The following is a 14,373-nucleotide window of genomic DNA, read 5'->3' on the forward strand; positions in this document are numbered from 1 at the left end:
TTTAAGTTCAACTTCAAGAAGTGTGGGCTCCATATTTGGATAAATTGAGCAAGAAGAACTAACTCAACCACATAATATAAGTTTGATCAAATTAACAATCACTGACTCAACCAAAACTACAAGCAAAAAAAAAAAAAAAAAAAAAAAACCTAATTCGGCTCTTTTAGTCTTCAATGTTTGAGGCTTGGCTAATGAAATTAAGTTAATGAAGTAATGGAAAATTATGTCCAATGCCCAATAGAATTTGGAATGGCTAGTGAAATTAAGTTAATGAAGTAATGGAAAATTATGTCCAATGCCCAATGGAATTTGGAATTAACTAATGGAAAATTATGGATTTTCAATAATATTTTATCTGTAGCTACTGATATATAATATTCCAATGCCCAATATTTCATCTGCTGTTACTCTGCAGCTATAGGGGTAAAAAAAAATGTCACGAGGATAAATTTACAAACCTATTGGGGTCAAGAAATGCCAATGCCCCCGCATTGGCTCCACTAGTGCGTCTATGTCTATGTGTTCACAATATGGTTAATATTGTGCTTATAAAAAAAAATATTGGTAGTATTTCACAGCCACGATATTGGAGAGACGGCGAAGCTCAGGAACTCGTCGGATGACATGCTTGGACTCATAGAGGTGGAGCTTCCTTGGTATGTCCGAGTGATCCATTTTTCCTGAGATGAACTCTGGTAGATTGGTGGAATGTGCCTATATGGAGAACAAACCTACGAAACAATTATGTGAGATCTAATAGAAGCAATTAGATTCAAAACCCAAGTGAGAAAAAAAGAGAGTGAAGCAAAATGGGATTCACAATGGGTCTGAATCTGCTGCTCCCGATGGCCACAGAAAATGGAGCAAATTAAAATATAGAAATCAATGAACGAGAGGCATTTCTTTGGGTCAGATCGTAGGTAGCTTCCTTGTTCGACGAATCAAATCCATGTTCAACCCCTAGTCCACTATCATGCGATTCATAAATCAACAAATCACATGAATGAATGAGATTAACTTTCATATTCAATTTTGTGAGATCTAGGAGAAGCATCCAGAGAGCTAGAGAGAAAAGAGGGAGTAGAGAGTAAGGAGTCGTTTGAAAGTGTTTTTAAAATGACTGAAAACATTTTTAGAGAATATATGTACACACACACACACACACATATATATATATATATATTTGGGTATTTACAAGAAGTGCGTAATTGGTGCTTCTTACAAAAGCACTTCAAATGTTTTTTTAGGACTTACTTGCACTTTACTAAGAATTTGTTCAAAATACATTTCTATAAAAGACGATTTAAGTCATTTCAAATGCACTTCCAACCGAACCCATTTTTACTAAAGATTGGTTCCATAAACATTTCCTAAAAAACACTTTTTAATCATTTTAGATATACTTTCAAACGAGCTCTAAAACGAGAGTGAAGGGCAATATAACGATTTCCAAATAAAGGTCTTTTGGTCTTTTTATACTCCAAAAATTTCTAGACCAGCACAGCCACTTAAGACTATTTCAGCACAACCTGTTTAAAATCTTTCTATATTAACTAATTTCCCTTAATCTGTATTAAGACAATAGCAGCTGCCCAATTACTGGTTTAATTAAAGCAACACTTATGTCCAACGAAAGAGTCAAAAAGAAGAAATTAATCAAAGCAACCCTTAATTGGACTGTACTTCAGTTTATTTTAATTTTATTAGGCCAACTTTTAAAATCGATTTAGTATGCTTCCGTACCATAAGAAATTTCTCCCTTCATTTGGGTCCCCAAAGATTTTTAAAGAGGACGGTGATGGATAGCTTGTGTAGAAAAAAACTCTTGATATAGGACCGTCACATAATTGACAGATTCCTCTCTTTTAAACATTCTTTAAAAGCTTTTTAGCCAAAATGATTTTTGAGATTCGCATAATACATAACTTTGGTCCCTAAGATTTGTATAACACAAAACTTTGGTCCTTGAGATTTAAAATCAATAGAAATGGTCCCTGAGATTGTCTACAATCCATAATTTTGGTCATTCCGTTAAAAAACTTCGTTAAATTGAGGGTACTTTTGTAAAATCAGCCCACAACCCTTCCTCAACCTTTCATTCCCCAAAACCACATCCCCACCAAATCAACAATGAGCTCAGTCTATGGCCTTGGAATCAAAGCCCCTTCTTCAACACACAACACCAAGTCCCTCCAATGTTCGCACTCGACAACATACTGAAAGGGCTTCCTTTCCTCAACCCTCTACTTCCACAACATATAAAGCTCCTCAATTTCCACCCTTAGCCTAATGTTTCCGTTGTTGTTATCGACGTTTTTGGGTTATTCGATTGAGTCCTCCATGACCCATTTGAGCTTTTTGCGCAAAAGGGTCAAGTCCAGCATTACTTTCTGCCCCTGATAATTCCCCAAAATAATGGCAGGTCCACCATTACTCTCTGGACCAATAACCCCATCACTAACAATCGTCAAGCATACAACCCCCAAGCACGAAACCAGTGAAAATAATTGTCAATGGAAACTCCATCTTAGCACCCCCTTTGAACCGGAAACTCCAATTTTTCCTCTTTCGAAATATCGAAATAGGGTCTCAATCCCGTTTTGGTTTCCAAGTCCTTTGCTCTCGTGTAATCGTGTAATTTGCCTTTTGTGACTCAAACCCTTGCGCCACAACTTCGAAAATCGGCTTCTCCATGAACTTGATGGTCGATCTAGAATCCACGATTGTCCCGCCATTGATGTCGGCTCCGGGGACGAAAAATTTGTACGAAATCTTCACGTGCTTCTTGCCCACGATGATTTTTCTGAGCATTATGTAGTAGTACTCGTGAAATGCAAAGTTTGGAGGACATGGGTTTCTTCTGAAACTGCGTGTAGATCGAGCTCTAAGCTTTCGTTTCGTTTCTTCTGGTTGAAGAAATAGGGGGTTCATCGGCACTGTTGTTGCCGGTGTATAGAACAAGGTCGCTGCTTTTTGGGGTATTGTCAAATTTATGGGAGACTAAGTAGTAAGAGGATTTGTAGAGCTTCATTTGGGATGGTAGCAATTCCAGTCTGTGGCAGAATCCGGTGATTCCGGCTAGCTACTAGATGGACAAGAACGAGTAGTCAACGAGAAAATCAAGGACAGTTTTCTCGGGAAATTTTAGGGAATCAGAAAGTAAAATCCTAGCTGTTATAAGAGAAATGAGAGAAAAATGGTGAAAAAAAAAGTGGAGAATTTGATTTTACAAAAATACCCTTAACTTAACGGAGCTTTATAACAGAATGACCAAAAATATGGATGGTGGACAATCTCAGGGACAATTTCTATTGATTTTAAATCTCAGGGATCAAAGTTATGTGTTATGCAAATCTCAGGGACCATTTTGGCTAAAAAGCTTTTTTTTTAAATTGACCAAATTAATTAAGGACTAGTTTGAAATTACTGTACTTTTTAAATAAATTACTTCTGTTGTGCTTTAAGAATAATCAGCTGTAAAATAAAGCAGTTGAGCGTTTGATAAACTGTATTTTTTAAAATGTTATGAGTATGAAAAACAATGTAAATGCAATGTCTAGAAGGATATATAATGGCATTGTTTAAAATTCATAAGCTTATTCCATGAATTAAAAATATCTTAAAGGCTCAACTCCACTTTTTATTAAAGCAGCTTTTAAAAGCAAGCTATAAACTACTTTTAAAAGCTGCTCTATAGACTACTTTTAAAAGCTGCTATCTGGTGGCCATTGTTTTTAAAATAGCTAGTATATTTTATATTTACCAAACATTTTTTTATTGTTTAACTTTAAAGTGAAACAGTTTTTGGTGAAAAAGGCAATACCAAACTTAGCCTAAGGTTATTATATTAGTCAGTATAAGTTGGCTAAGGTCATTTTCAATGGATAGGTTTAAAGGTCTTAAAACAAAAAAAAATGGCCTGATTTGTCCAAAAACTCATCTCTAATGGATGGATGTACTATAATTTTGTGGAGCTCACTAGGTCATTATTTGCCCAAATGGGTATCGGGCTAGCCAAGTGTAGCCCCCTATTAGCCTATTTTTTGGGGCTCAGTTCCTTTGCTCCAATAGTTGATTCAAATTTAATGACTATGTTTGAAAACATTTAACGATAATTTAAATAAATTAACTGATAAATTTAAAATATAAACTTAAAACTAATAAATTACTAAGGGGGCTATATTTAGCCCCTTCAATTGGAGATGGTATATGAGTATGACCTAACACTGTTCATTTAAAAATAATTTCTTGTAGGGCTATAATTCTAGATGACGATATGTTTAGCCATTTCGATTGAAGATGGCTTGATCCCATTTCCATATAATCAAGCCAGTACTTAGCTATAAACTTAAAACATGTTTACTTATGGAAATAATAATTAGAAGCATTTTGATTTTTGAGTTTTCTGTTTTTGCAAAGATATGGAGAATCATTCACCTCTTAATTTTTTATTTGTTTATATAAATACAGAAAAGTGTGAGTTTCTTTTTAAAATTCATGATCAAACATTTAAAAATTAGAAACCAAATGAATTAAATTAATTATGAGGCTAGTTGATCTAATCTTCTTTCCTCACTTCCCTTATTTGAAGTTCTCTATATTCTTTCCTTTTCCCATTTCAGTTAAGTATTTAGCTCAGCTCTTCTCACGCATGTTTTGTGCCCAATTGAGGATTTAAGTGGTGACTTAACTATTTTAAAGTTGTTCCAATTAAGACCCAAGTTAAATCATCTGGTCCATCCAGTCCCAAGAAAGAGGGAACACAAGTCATTAGCTAGTGATTCAATGCACATGGTGGATCTAATCAGAGCATCTATCGAACTAATAAAGCAAAATTAATAAGATTTATGTGGTGGCGATAATCATTTTTCACAATGATGAGGATCCTCTCTTTTTGGGTCAAGGCATTCAAATCTAGCCGTTCAAGGTTCACAATTTAATCGTGTGTTTAAAAAGTCAATTTAATATGTTTTTCACGTGAGATTTTTCAATGTGACCGGAACACATGATGATATACTACGTGTTACTATGCAAATGGTAGGATATGTGTGTTAAAAAGTTAATAGCTTAAAAAATAAAATTTCCCACCACTTATATAAAAACAAGTGTTGTACCACTCGTATTCTGATCACAATGAAAAATTTCTCTATTTTTCACAAGGATGAGGATCCTCTTGCGCTGACCGTTCGTTGTTCATCATCTTCTCCGTTCAAATTTCTCGATGTATGCAAGAAGCTGGGAAGTGCCCCTATGAGATCCTTCACCAACCTTCAACTTTAATGACGTTTTACAACCTCAATCCTCTCTTCCCTTGACATGGCTGCCTAACCTCATACCAACTCGTCCTTCTGTCAATTAACAAATGAAAGAATAAAAAATTCACTGATTAAAAGAAATCAATCCAAATTATATATTTTGAGAGGGTGCAGTGGCCTAAAAGTAATAGATATGTAATTAGACGAGTTTTAAAGTCAGACGTTGAATCCGTTAAGACCTAAGAGTACGAGTGAAGAAAAGGCTACACAATGGAATACAAATCATACATTATAGGCTCAAGAGAGAAACAATCACCGTCACAAAAAGCCTGAAAAAAAATAAAATTGTGGGCGACGACAATTATAGATCGTGGAATCATGCATGTATGACAACTGACAAGACTTCATTTTTTGGTTTGTTGCGCGTGACATGACTTTAAAATTTTATAGATTGGGTAGAAAGAAAAATACTTGTGAATGCATGCAAGTGGTGTATGTGAAATGAAACCGTACAGTGTAGGTCCTGTCTATTTCGAGTAGGGTATATGTGCACAGCACTTGTACGTGTGAGAAATTTGTGTATACGTATGTGTTGCTACTTACACTAATAAGTGCAAGTGAAATTTATAAAGATGTGAAGGTTAAAGAGTCACATATTGTTAACAGGAGAAACATGTCAAGGGGGTTTATATGTTAGTTGAGTTATTTTTTATATTGTTAATTGGTTTTATAATATAAATCTAATTTTCTTCATGATATACAAGCAAGTTGGTCCATGTGAAGTCCAAAGACCATACGTGTTCCACGTCGTCCATTTTATATTGCTCACGTATTTAGTTTGAAAATTCACCACATATGAGAGCTGTGTAAGAATGTGAAGGTGAAAGAGTCTCACATCAATAAAAAGAGAAGTCTTGCAATAACTTATATATAATTTGAACTACTTATTATATTACCCATTAATTTTATAATACTAACCCTTTCTTCAAAACTCACCATACATTTTCTGCGTAAAATCCTAACTTTCTTCAAAATTCACCGTGCATTTTGAGCGTAAGAAAGCGTCGGTCGGTATGTAAAGATTTCCACTACCACGTACCAAGAGATTGCGATATGGTAAGGGACAGTTGGACTCCACATATAAAAGATAAAGATATATGCAAATGCAAGCGTGTAAATGGTCATCATCCATTGATCTTCTGTGTATCATGAGGATGAGGGCATGTATATACTTCCGACATGATATCTCTCTCTTGCGGTTGTGGATCTCTTAATTTATCTCTCTCTCGTGGCGGCTGGCGGCAATATATTGGTAGAGTGTACTGTTTTGCTAATTGTACCACCTTGACCTTAATTACAAAAGTCGGCAAGTCCTCGTCCTCGTGTGGCTACGGCGTCACCATGATAGTCCCCAACATCATCTACCTTATATTCCCAGTCCACTTCACATCTGGGATAGAAATTTCATGTCACTAGTTCAGGTTTACTATTATCTTTTATATTCGTTTTTCTTACATGATGAGAAAAATAAAAATAAAAATATTTTTTCTTACGTTAAAAAAAAAAAAAAAACAGAGATTATGGGATAGGTTACTCGGAATAGGCAAGTAACCATCTCTCTTATACGTGGTAAGGCTTCTATTTATCTGACAGGTTAATTGTCATTTCATCTTTATTTATGTAAAGTCATGAGAAAGAAAAGGAAATGACACTTATTCCTATGGAGCAAATTAAACACACACTCTCTCTTAAACGAACGTTCACATGTGGTATGAAAATAAAGAAGGTGGATTGTCTGTCCTCCTATTTTCATACTTTTTTCATGCTTTTTTGTTTGTATGGTTCTGGTTAAGCCACGTCAAAAGTTTATATTCTTATTACTTTTTGTTTTATTATTTTTATAAAAAAATTAATATAAAATGTTGACGTGGCTTAACCATGACCACACATCACAAGAGAGTATGAGGAAAGCATGGAAATGGGAAGGCAGACAATCTACCTCCGAAAATAAATGATTGAGATAGAAATAGAAAATCTAAATGTTTAGGAAATCAAATCTAACAACCAAAACACCAGCACTAAATATTATGTAGCATTAAAGCAACTAAGTGAGGATGCTATTTTTATGTGTGCAAAAGAGGTTTCTAATTTATGACAAAATTGATAATCCTCAGGTGGTCATGCAATCACACTAACACCAAGGAAAAGAAAATTTTGTCTATGGTGCATACTATGAGTAAGGTAGTTGAATATGCTTTTTGTCTATAAAAAGTACAATGAGTATTTAAACATGATACATCCAGGTGAAAATTTGAATGATCGAGCAGGTGAATATATAAAGTGCATCCATGAGTTTACCAACTTCTGAATATTAAAAAGGAATACGAATCAAGATGATTAGCTTTTTCAATAGAGAACATGAGAAATGCTAAGGCCATCTTCAACCGATAGCTGGTCAGATGGCTTGTTTTATCTCTCTGACTCTCCAACCGAGGGCCAAAAGGCCATAGGGCTCGTTTTAGCCCTATCACGAAAAATTGTCTCTAACCGAGGGCCAAACATAATTTATTATTTAAATTTAAAAACTACAACAACTTAAATTCAAATCCAACAACTTAAATTTAAAAACTACAACGATAACTGGCCCAAAAAACTAAAAAAATTAGAACTTAATTTAATGAATGGTTTAGGTATTTAAAGGAAAAAAAAATTAAAATTTTTAAGAATTAAAAAAAAAAAAAAAATGGGCCCAAAAAACCAAAAAAAAAAAAAAAAAAAAAAATTGAATACAACGGCTAGCTGACTAACCATTGTATTCAAATTTTTTTTTTAAACAATCCTGTTGGTTATAACCGACATGAATGCTCTATTTTCTGGTTAGCCCCGAGCTGGCTGGCTGCATGCAGCCAGCCCTCCAGCCCTCTAGCCCTCTCAAATTCCACAGCCCTCTGGCCTAGCTCTCGATTGGAGACGGTTTTCGGGCTATTTTCGGCCTTCTGGCCCTCTGGACCCTTCGGTTGGAGATGGCCTAAGGAGGCTTTCTTAAAGTGAGATTCTCTACAGATTTTCTGTCACTTCGGGTTTTTGACACAATATTTTATAATGTTAACACTTAAATTGACATTAAGTTGTGATGTGACAGAAAATCCATAAAGAGCCTCCTTACCATTTCTCTACACAACATATTCTATTGATATATGATCAACAAATATTGACATAACATTAATTAATTTAATGATGACAATAATAACAATAATTAACAATTTAATTAATCTGCTAGGACCACTAATTACAATTGATATAATTAAGATGGGTCCCTCTAGGAGTTTTTTTAACAGCTAATATAAGCTTTCCCATTAAATTAGACTGCAATGATTTTCGTTGTCAAAATTATCATCCTCGAATTTTTTGCACCAAGAAACAATCTTACAATAATTACAACGTACTAGTTTTATAAAATAAAGAAACGAGATAATAGCTTTGGGATGACATGCATGCATGCCACCTAAAATAATTGTTTATAGCCATTAGCCAGCTTAGTTTCATATAGTTAATTACACAATTTGTTTTGAGAAAATAGGTCTAAGGTTAATCAAATGGATATATATATATATATATATATGTATGTACGTACGTATGTATGTATGTATGTATGTACGTATGTATGTATGTGAACACGTGTGTACCACATGCACGTGTTTGTGTGTAGTATTTACGCATGTAGGGCTTTGCCCAAATTAGGATCACAACCACAAGGTTCATTGTCCCGGCCATTGGAGTACCATGTATTTACAAGTATGGAAAATAATTTATATGAAAATAAATATAGAAATTATATATATAGTACTCTCTCTCTCTCTCTCTCTTGCATCTTCATGGAAACTACTATAAAGGCAGAGTCCTTTTCATACAGTCTCCGTCGGCCAACAAGAAAGCTTCCTTTTCAAGAGATGATGATCACAAAATGATAGTGAAAGTAAAGCCATGGAAACCCATTTCTTTCCCTTCATCCTTCCCCCAAATGATTAGGTCCTTTGCCCATGGGTCTCAAACTTTTTCTTGTCTCCATAAAAATGTATGAAAAAAGATAAAATTTATTTCTTGTCGTGAAGGAAAGCTAATTCTTTCTCCATCAGGGGCATGAAACTTTCATGCCACTCCTTTTACTTTTTGGAACATTTTATAGAAAATATATCACTAGGGTTAGTCCAGTGATGAGAGAAAGTACATATAAGATAATAGATAATAGGCTAGACTTTGAGAGTAGATATAAGATAATGAAAAAATTAGTATCCGGTCCCTAATTATTAATATTTATTGATTGAAACCTCATGAATCCATTTTTGTTGTTTCATTCCAGGTAAAACCGCTTTGAAGTATCAACTAATGTAAGAGGGATAATATTATAAACTTGTCCTTTCTCTACATGTCATGCCACGCCCTGTTGTGAAGTAACTCGGCTAGGGTTCTAGGAATATGAAGTCTGGGAAGAAACTTTTGAATATTTTTCATTATATTTTTTACAATAGAACACACAAGACTTATATAATACAAGGTAGCCTATTCGAGGAAGGAAACAAAATATAATTTACATTGATTTACGTGGATCAAATCTACTCCTATGATCAAGAAGAATCAACCAAGTATACTAAACGGTATTGTCTTCCAATACTCTCCCTCAAGTTGGAGTGTGAATGTCAAGAACACCCATCTTGCCAAGTAGAGAACGGAATGTTGATTGTCCAAGTGGCTTGGTGAATATATCGGCAAGCTACTGTCCACTAGGTACATAGGCTGTCGAAATAACCTCAGAACGTATTCGTTCACGAACAACATGGTAGTTGATCTTTATGTGTTTGGTGCGTTCATGAAAAACTGGATTGGCAACTATGTGGAGTGCAGCTTGGTTGTCGTAGTGTAACTTTGCTGGATCCTAGTGATTAATTTGCCTTAGTAAGTATGTTATCATATAAAACGTTTCGTAAAACGTAATCATTAAATCATATTTTTCATTTATGCATTTCTACTATTAAAACATTCATTTTAGAAGGGGTCCACTCATAGTACTTCGCCGTCGAAAGCTGTGCAAACTAGCCCCAGGGGAGATGATCCTCTATGCCATATATGTACATGCCCACCTCTATATAGCTTGAGACCTTTTGGGAGCTCACTGGCTTCGAAGTTCATTGGAATTTCAAAGTTAAGCGAGTTTGCATGAGAGCAATTCCAGGATGGGTGACGCACTAGGAAGTTCTTGTGTGAATTTCCAGAAACAAAACCGTGAGGGCGTGGCCAGGACCCAAAGCGGACAATATCATGATACGGCGAAGTCAAGCCCAGGATGTGGTGGAACCCAGGTCGGGATGTGACATGTCAGTTACATAATTTTTTAAAATAAAAATTAATAATTGATTTAGAATTTTAATACTCACACCTTTATTAAACTCCTAACTAATTTTCAATTCAAAACATTTCCAAAAATAAATAAAAAAATTAGAATAAGTTTGTACCCAAGGTTTTTTTTTTTTTTTTTTTTTTTTTTTTTCAAGTTTTCAAAATTTTAATCTTATATGTACCCATTCATGTAATTTTTTCAAATTTTTAATCTTAAAATGTACTCATTCTTAAATATACCAATTTGTTATATGTAAAATGTACCTTTTTTTTTTTTTTTAATATAAAATCTATTCCATTTTTTTAATCGATTTTTAAACTTACATGGGTACATTCTTTTTCTTTGATTTGAGAATGTATCCATGTTAAGTTTAATCGAAGAAATTTACTAATGTTATTAAGCCTACCATTTTTTTTTTTTTTTTTTTGTGGTTTTGAAGAATGTACCCATGTTTTGGTACAATAATTTTTTTGTTAATTTTGATGAATGTACCCATGTTTATATGTCACATCCCAGCCCGGGCCCCCAACACAACCAGGGCTCGACTCCATCATAGTACGATATTGTCCGTTTTGGGCCCCTACCACACCCTCACGGTTTTGTTTATGGGAATTCACACGAGAACTTCCCAGTGGGTCACCCATCATGGGATTGTTCTCGCGCTACTCGCTTAACTTCGGAGTTCCTATAGAACCCGAAGCCAGTGAGCTCCCAAAAGGCCTCGTGCTAGGCAGAGATGGGAATGTACACAATGAGGTCCTAAAAGGCTTCGTGCTAGGTAGAGATGAAAATGTACATATAAGGCTTACAGGATCCACTCCCCTGGGAGGTGTGGGATCTTACAATCCACCCCCCTTAGGGGCTTGACGTCCTCATCATCACACTTTCGGCCAGGGATTGGCTCTGATACCATATTGTCACATCCCAGACCGGCTCCACCGTAGCACGATATTGTCCGCTTTGGGCCCCTACCACACCCTCACAGTTTTGTTTCTGGGAACTCAGATGAGAACTTCCTAGTGGGTCTCCCATCATAGGATTGCTCTCGCGCGCTACTCGCTTAACTTCGGAGTTCCTACGGAACCTGAAGCCAGTGAGCTCCCAAAAGGCCTCGTGCTAGGTAGAGATGAGAATATACATATAAAGTTTACAGGATCCACTTCCCTGGGTGATGTGGGATCTTACAATACACACACACACACACACAATAGTAATAATTTATATTCTAAAATTTTTAATCCCACAAATTATGAGTTTTTATTTAAAATCTCATTAACATAAATAACTATAAATTTCAATTTTTAATTTAAAAAATATAGTAACATACATAGAAATAAATTATCACATTAATTTCAGGGACTTCGATCAAAAATTGAAAATCAACAAGATTTCAGTTAAAGAATATTCATAGTTAAGAACCGCATTTAAAGTCTCCATAAGATAGTATATCACTTGGGTTAGTCCAATATATATCTCCTTCGATGCTGAATAAAATCATTAGCTTATTGCGTTGTTTTGACACTCAATGCATGTACAATTAGGATTACTGCAGGAGAAGGAAAAAAATGCGGTTAAGGTTATATAGATATGACGGTCCCTTCTCATTGTGCCAAGTTGTGTTAGTGGACTATATCTAATCACATAATTGTGTTGTAGTTAACTTTAATTTGGGGTTGGAATTTGGTTCAAGTTTCATCTTCTGTATTGATGAGATGTATAGTGTTTTAAGATTCTTTGGACCCGCTAGCTTGAGTCCACCCATGACCCATGAACCATGAACCCATCCCCACCACTATAAATCAAGTCAAAAGTTGCAATTAGAGCGCCTTGAGAAGAAACACCCTTTATGTCCAATCACAAAGCTAAAGGGATAACCCTGATTAAAATTTCGTGTCCCCAATTGATAACCAAAATTTCGATTTGACACCAATATTATATCCTAAATAACACCTTTAGTGTGTCCACATGCTTCGCCTCTAACTAATTAAAATCTGCTTTAGCTTGCTCAAATTATAGGACAAATATACATGATGGCAAGTATAGAATAGTGTTATTTACATATTCATTTTTATTTTTCATACATATTTTTTAATTTTAAACTATCGAATCGAATGAATTGAAGAAGATCAAACTACATAAATTAACAGGGGTTGCGTAGGAAGTAAAAATTGATGTGTAGATAGCACCACGTATGCCAAAAATTAGACAGTATTGCTGTTCAAATTCTCTAAAAGTAGTTAATTTTACGTTGTAATTTGAGTCCACTGTAACACCATAAGAAAATATATTACTGGTGTTAACAAATACCTTTTTTTTTTCTTTCCAAAGTGTTAGCAAACAAATCTCACCTGATTTTACAACTTGAGATCACATAATATAAATGTTAGGTCGATGGAGTCCGCCAATGGTTTGCTTGAAAAACAGAAAAAGTGTCTTGTGAAGATGAATTTTGATTAGATATTAGCTATGAACTACATATTAAGCATTGCAAATGTTTTTGACACAGTAGACTTAAACTTGCCTTGTCGGTTAAATTCATGACACAAAAAGTGTTTTGTGCTTTCATTATCCTGGTAATCCCACATTTATATATCTTTAAAAATGATTAAGTCAGGTATACTTTTGTAACTCATTGTCAACGGTGAAAACATGCTTGCCTCTTAGATTAATTTATTAATTAACAATTAATTCCTAATTCCATTGGGTAGCCATTCCATTATATTACAATCAGTTAAACATATCAATTATGAATTATGATGTTCCAGACCAACCCTTTTAGTTTAGGGTCGAATGCATTTTATACCTCCTTTATTTAGTGTATGTAAATATTTTTTCTTTGTCAAATGATAGATTTTGTTAGATTAGATGGTAGATTAGTTACCGACGGAGTTTAAACTTATGTTGTTATACAAGGACTCTATTTTTCCACCATTGTAGTAATAAAGGGCCACTCGCTGTATGTAATACTTTTAAACAAAGGAAAAACAATTCTTAAAGTTATGAATACTTAAAGTTAGAACTTTGAGGTAGTATTTCAGATATACTAATTTGTTAGGTGGGTCGAATCCACACATAAAATTGATTATATTGGTCCTTTTTTTTTTTTTTTTTTTTTAACTTAGAGGCCAAATGGGTGGCATGTAGATTAACATGCGCCACATAAACAATGAATAAGACATTTTAAAAGATCAAAATGGCCATAGGATCCTTCCTGGATCCCTTTCCATTCGGATTTTCTGGATTCTTCAATCCTATCCATTCAACCGAAAATCGAATTGTCAGGAATTAATCTTGTTCACCTTCACTTTCACATTCTCTTGTTCATCTTCTTCCATCTTTACCTTCTCCTGTTCATCTTCTTCTTTGTTAACCTTCTTCTGTTCATCTTCTTCCCTCTTCTCCATCTTTCTCTCCAGCTTGAGAATTAAAGGATCCGGAAAGAATCTTAGTCCATCAAATGGACATATGTGGCATCACGTATGCAAAACACGAGTCCACCGCATGCTCATGTAACAAATTTAACTTGACAGTTTGACAGACAAAGCGATTGATGCTGTAATAATGTGTAATCCATCCTTTGATTCATGCTTTAAGAGCTTGACCGCAATGTATCTCGTTGTATGCATTTCTTGTCTTCTTCAATTTCTCAAATATCAAAACAATTTAGTAAACAAAATGTACCATCTCTACATCCCAATCAAACTTTAATACTTGTACACGAGC

At 34.7% G+C, this 14,373-nt stretch overlaps 1 pseudogene; it reads right to left on the reverse strand.

The window, feature by feature from the left end:
- Nucleotides 1-2,321: 2,321 nt before the first annotated feature.
- LOC137712350 (uncharacterized) lies at nt 2,322-14,054 on the reverse strand (annotated as a pseudogene).
- Between the last annotated feature and the right edge of the window lie 319 nt (nt 14,055-14,373).

The sequence above is a fragment of the Pyrus communis genome, chromosome 13, assembly GCF_963583255.1.
Source record: "Pyrus communis chromosome 13, drPyrComm1.1, whole genome shotgun sequence".
Classification (NCBI taxonomy): domain Eukaryota; kingdom Viridiplantae; phylum Streptophyta; class Magnoliopsida; order Rosales; family Rosaceae; genus Pyrus; species Pyrus communis.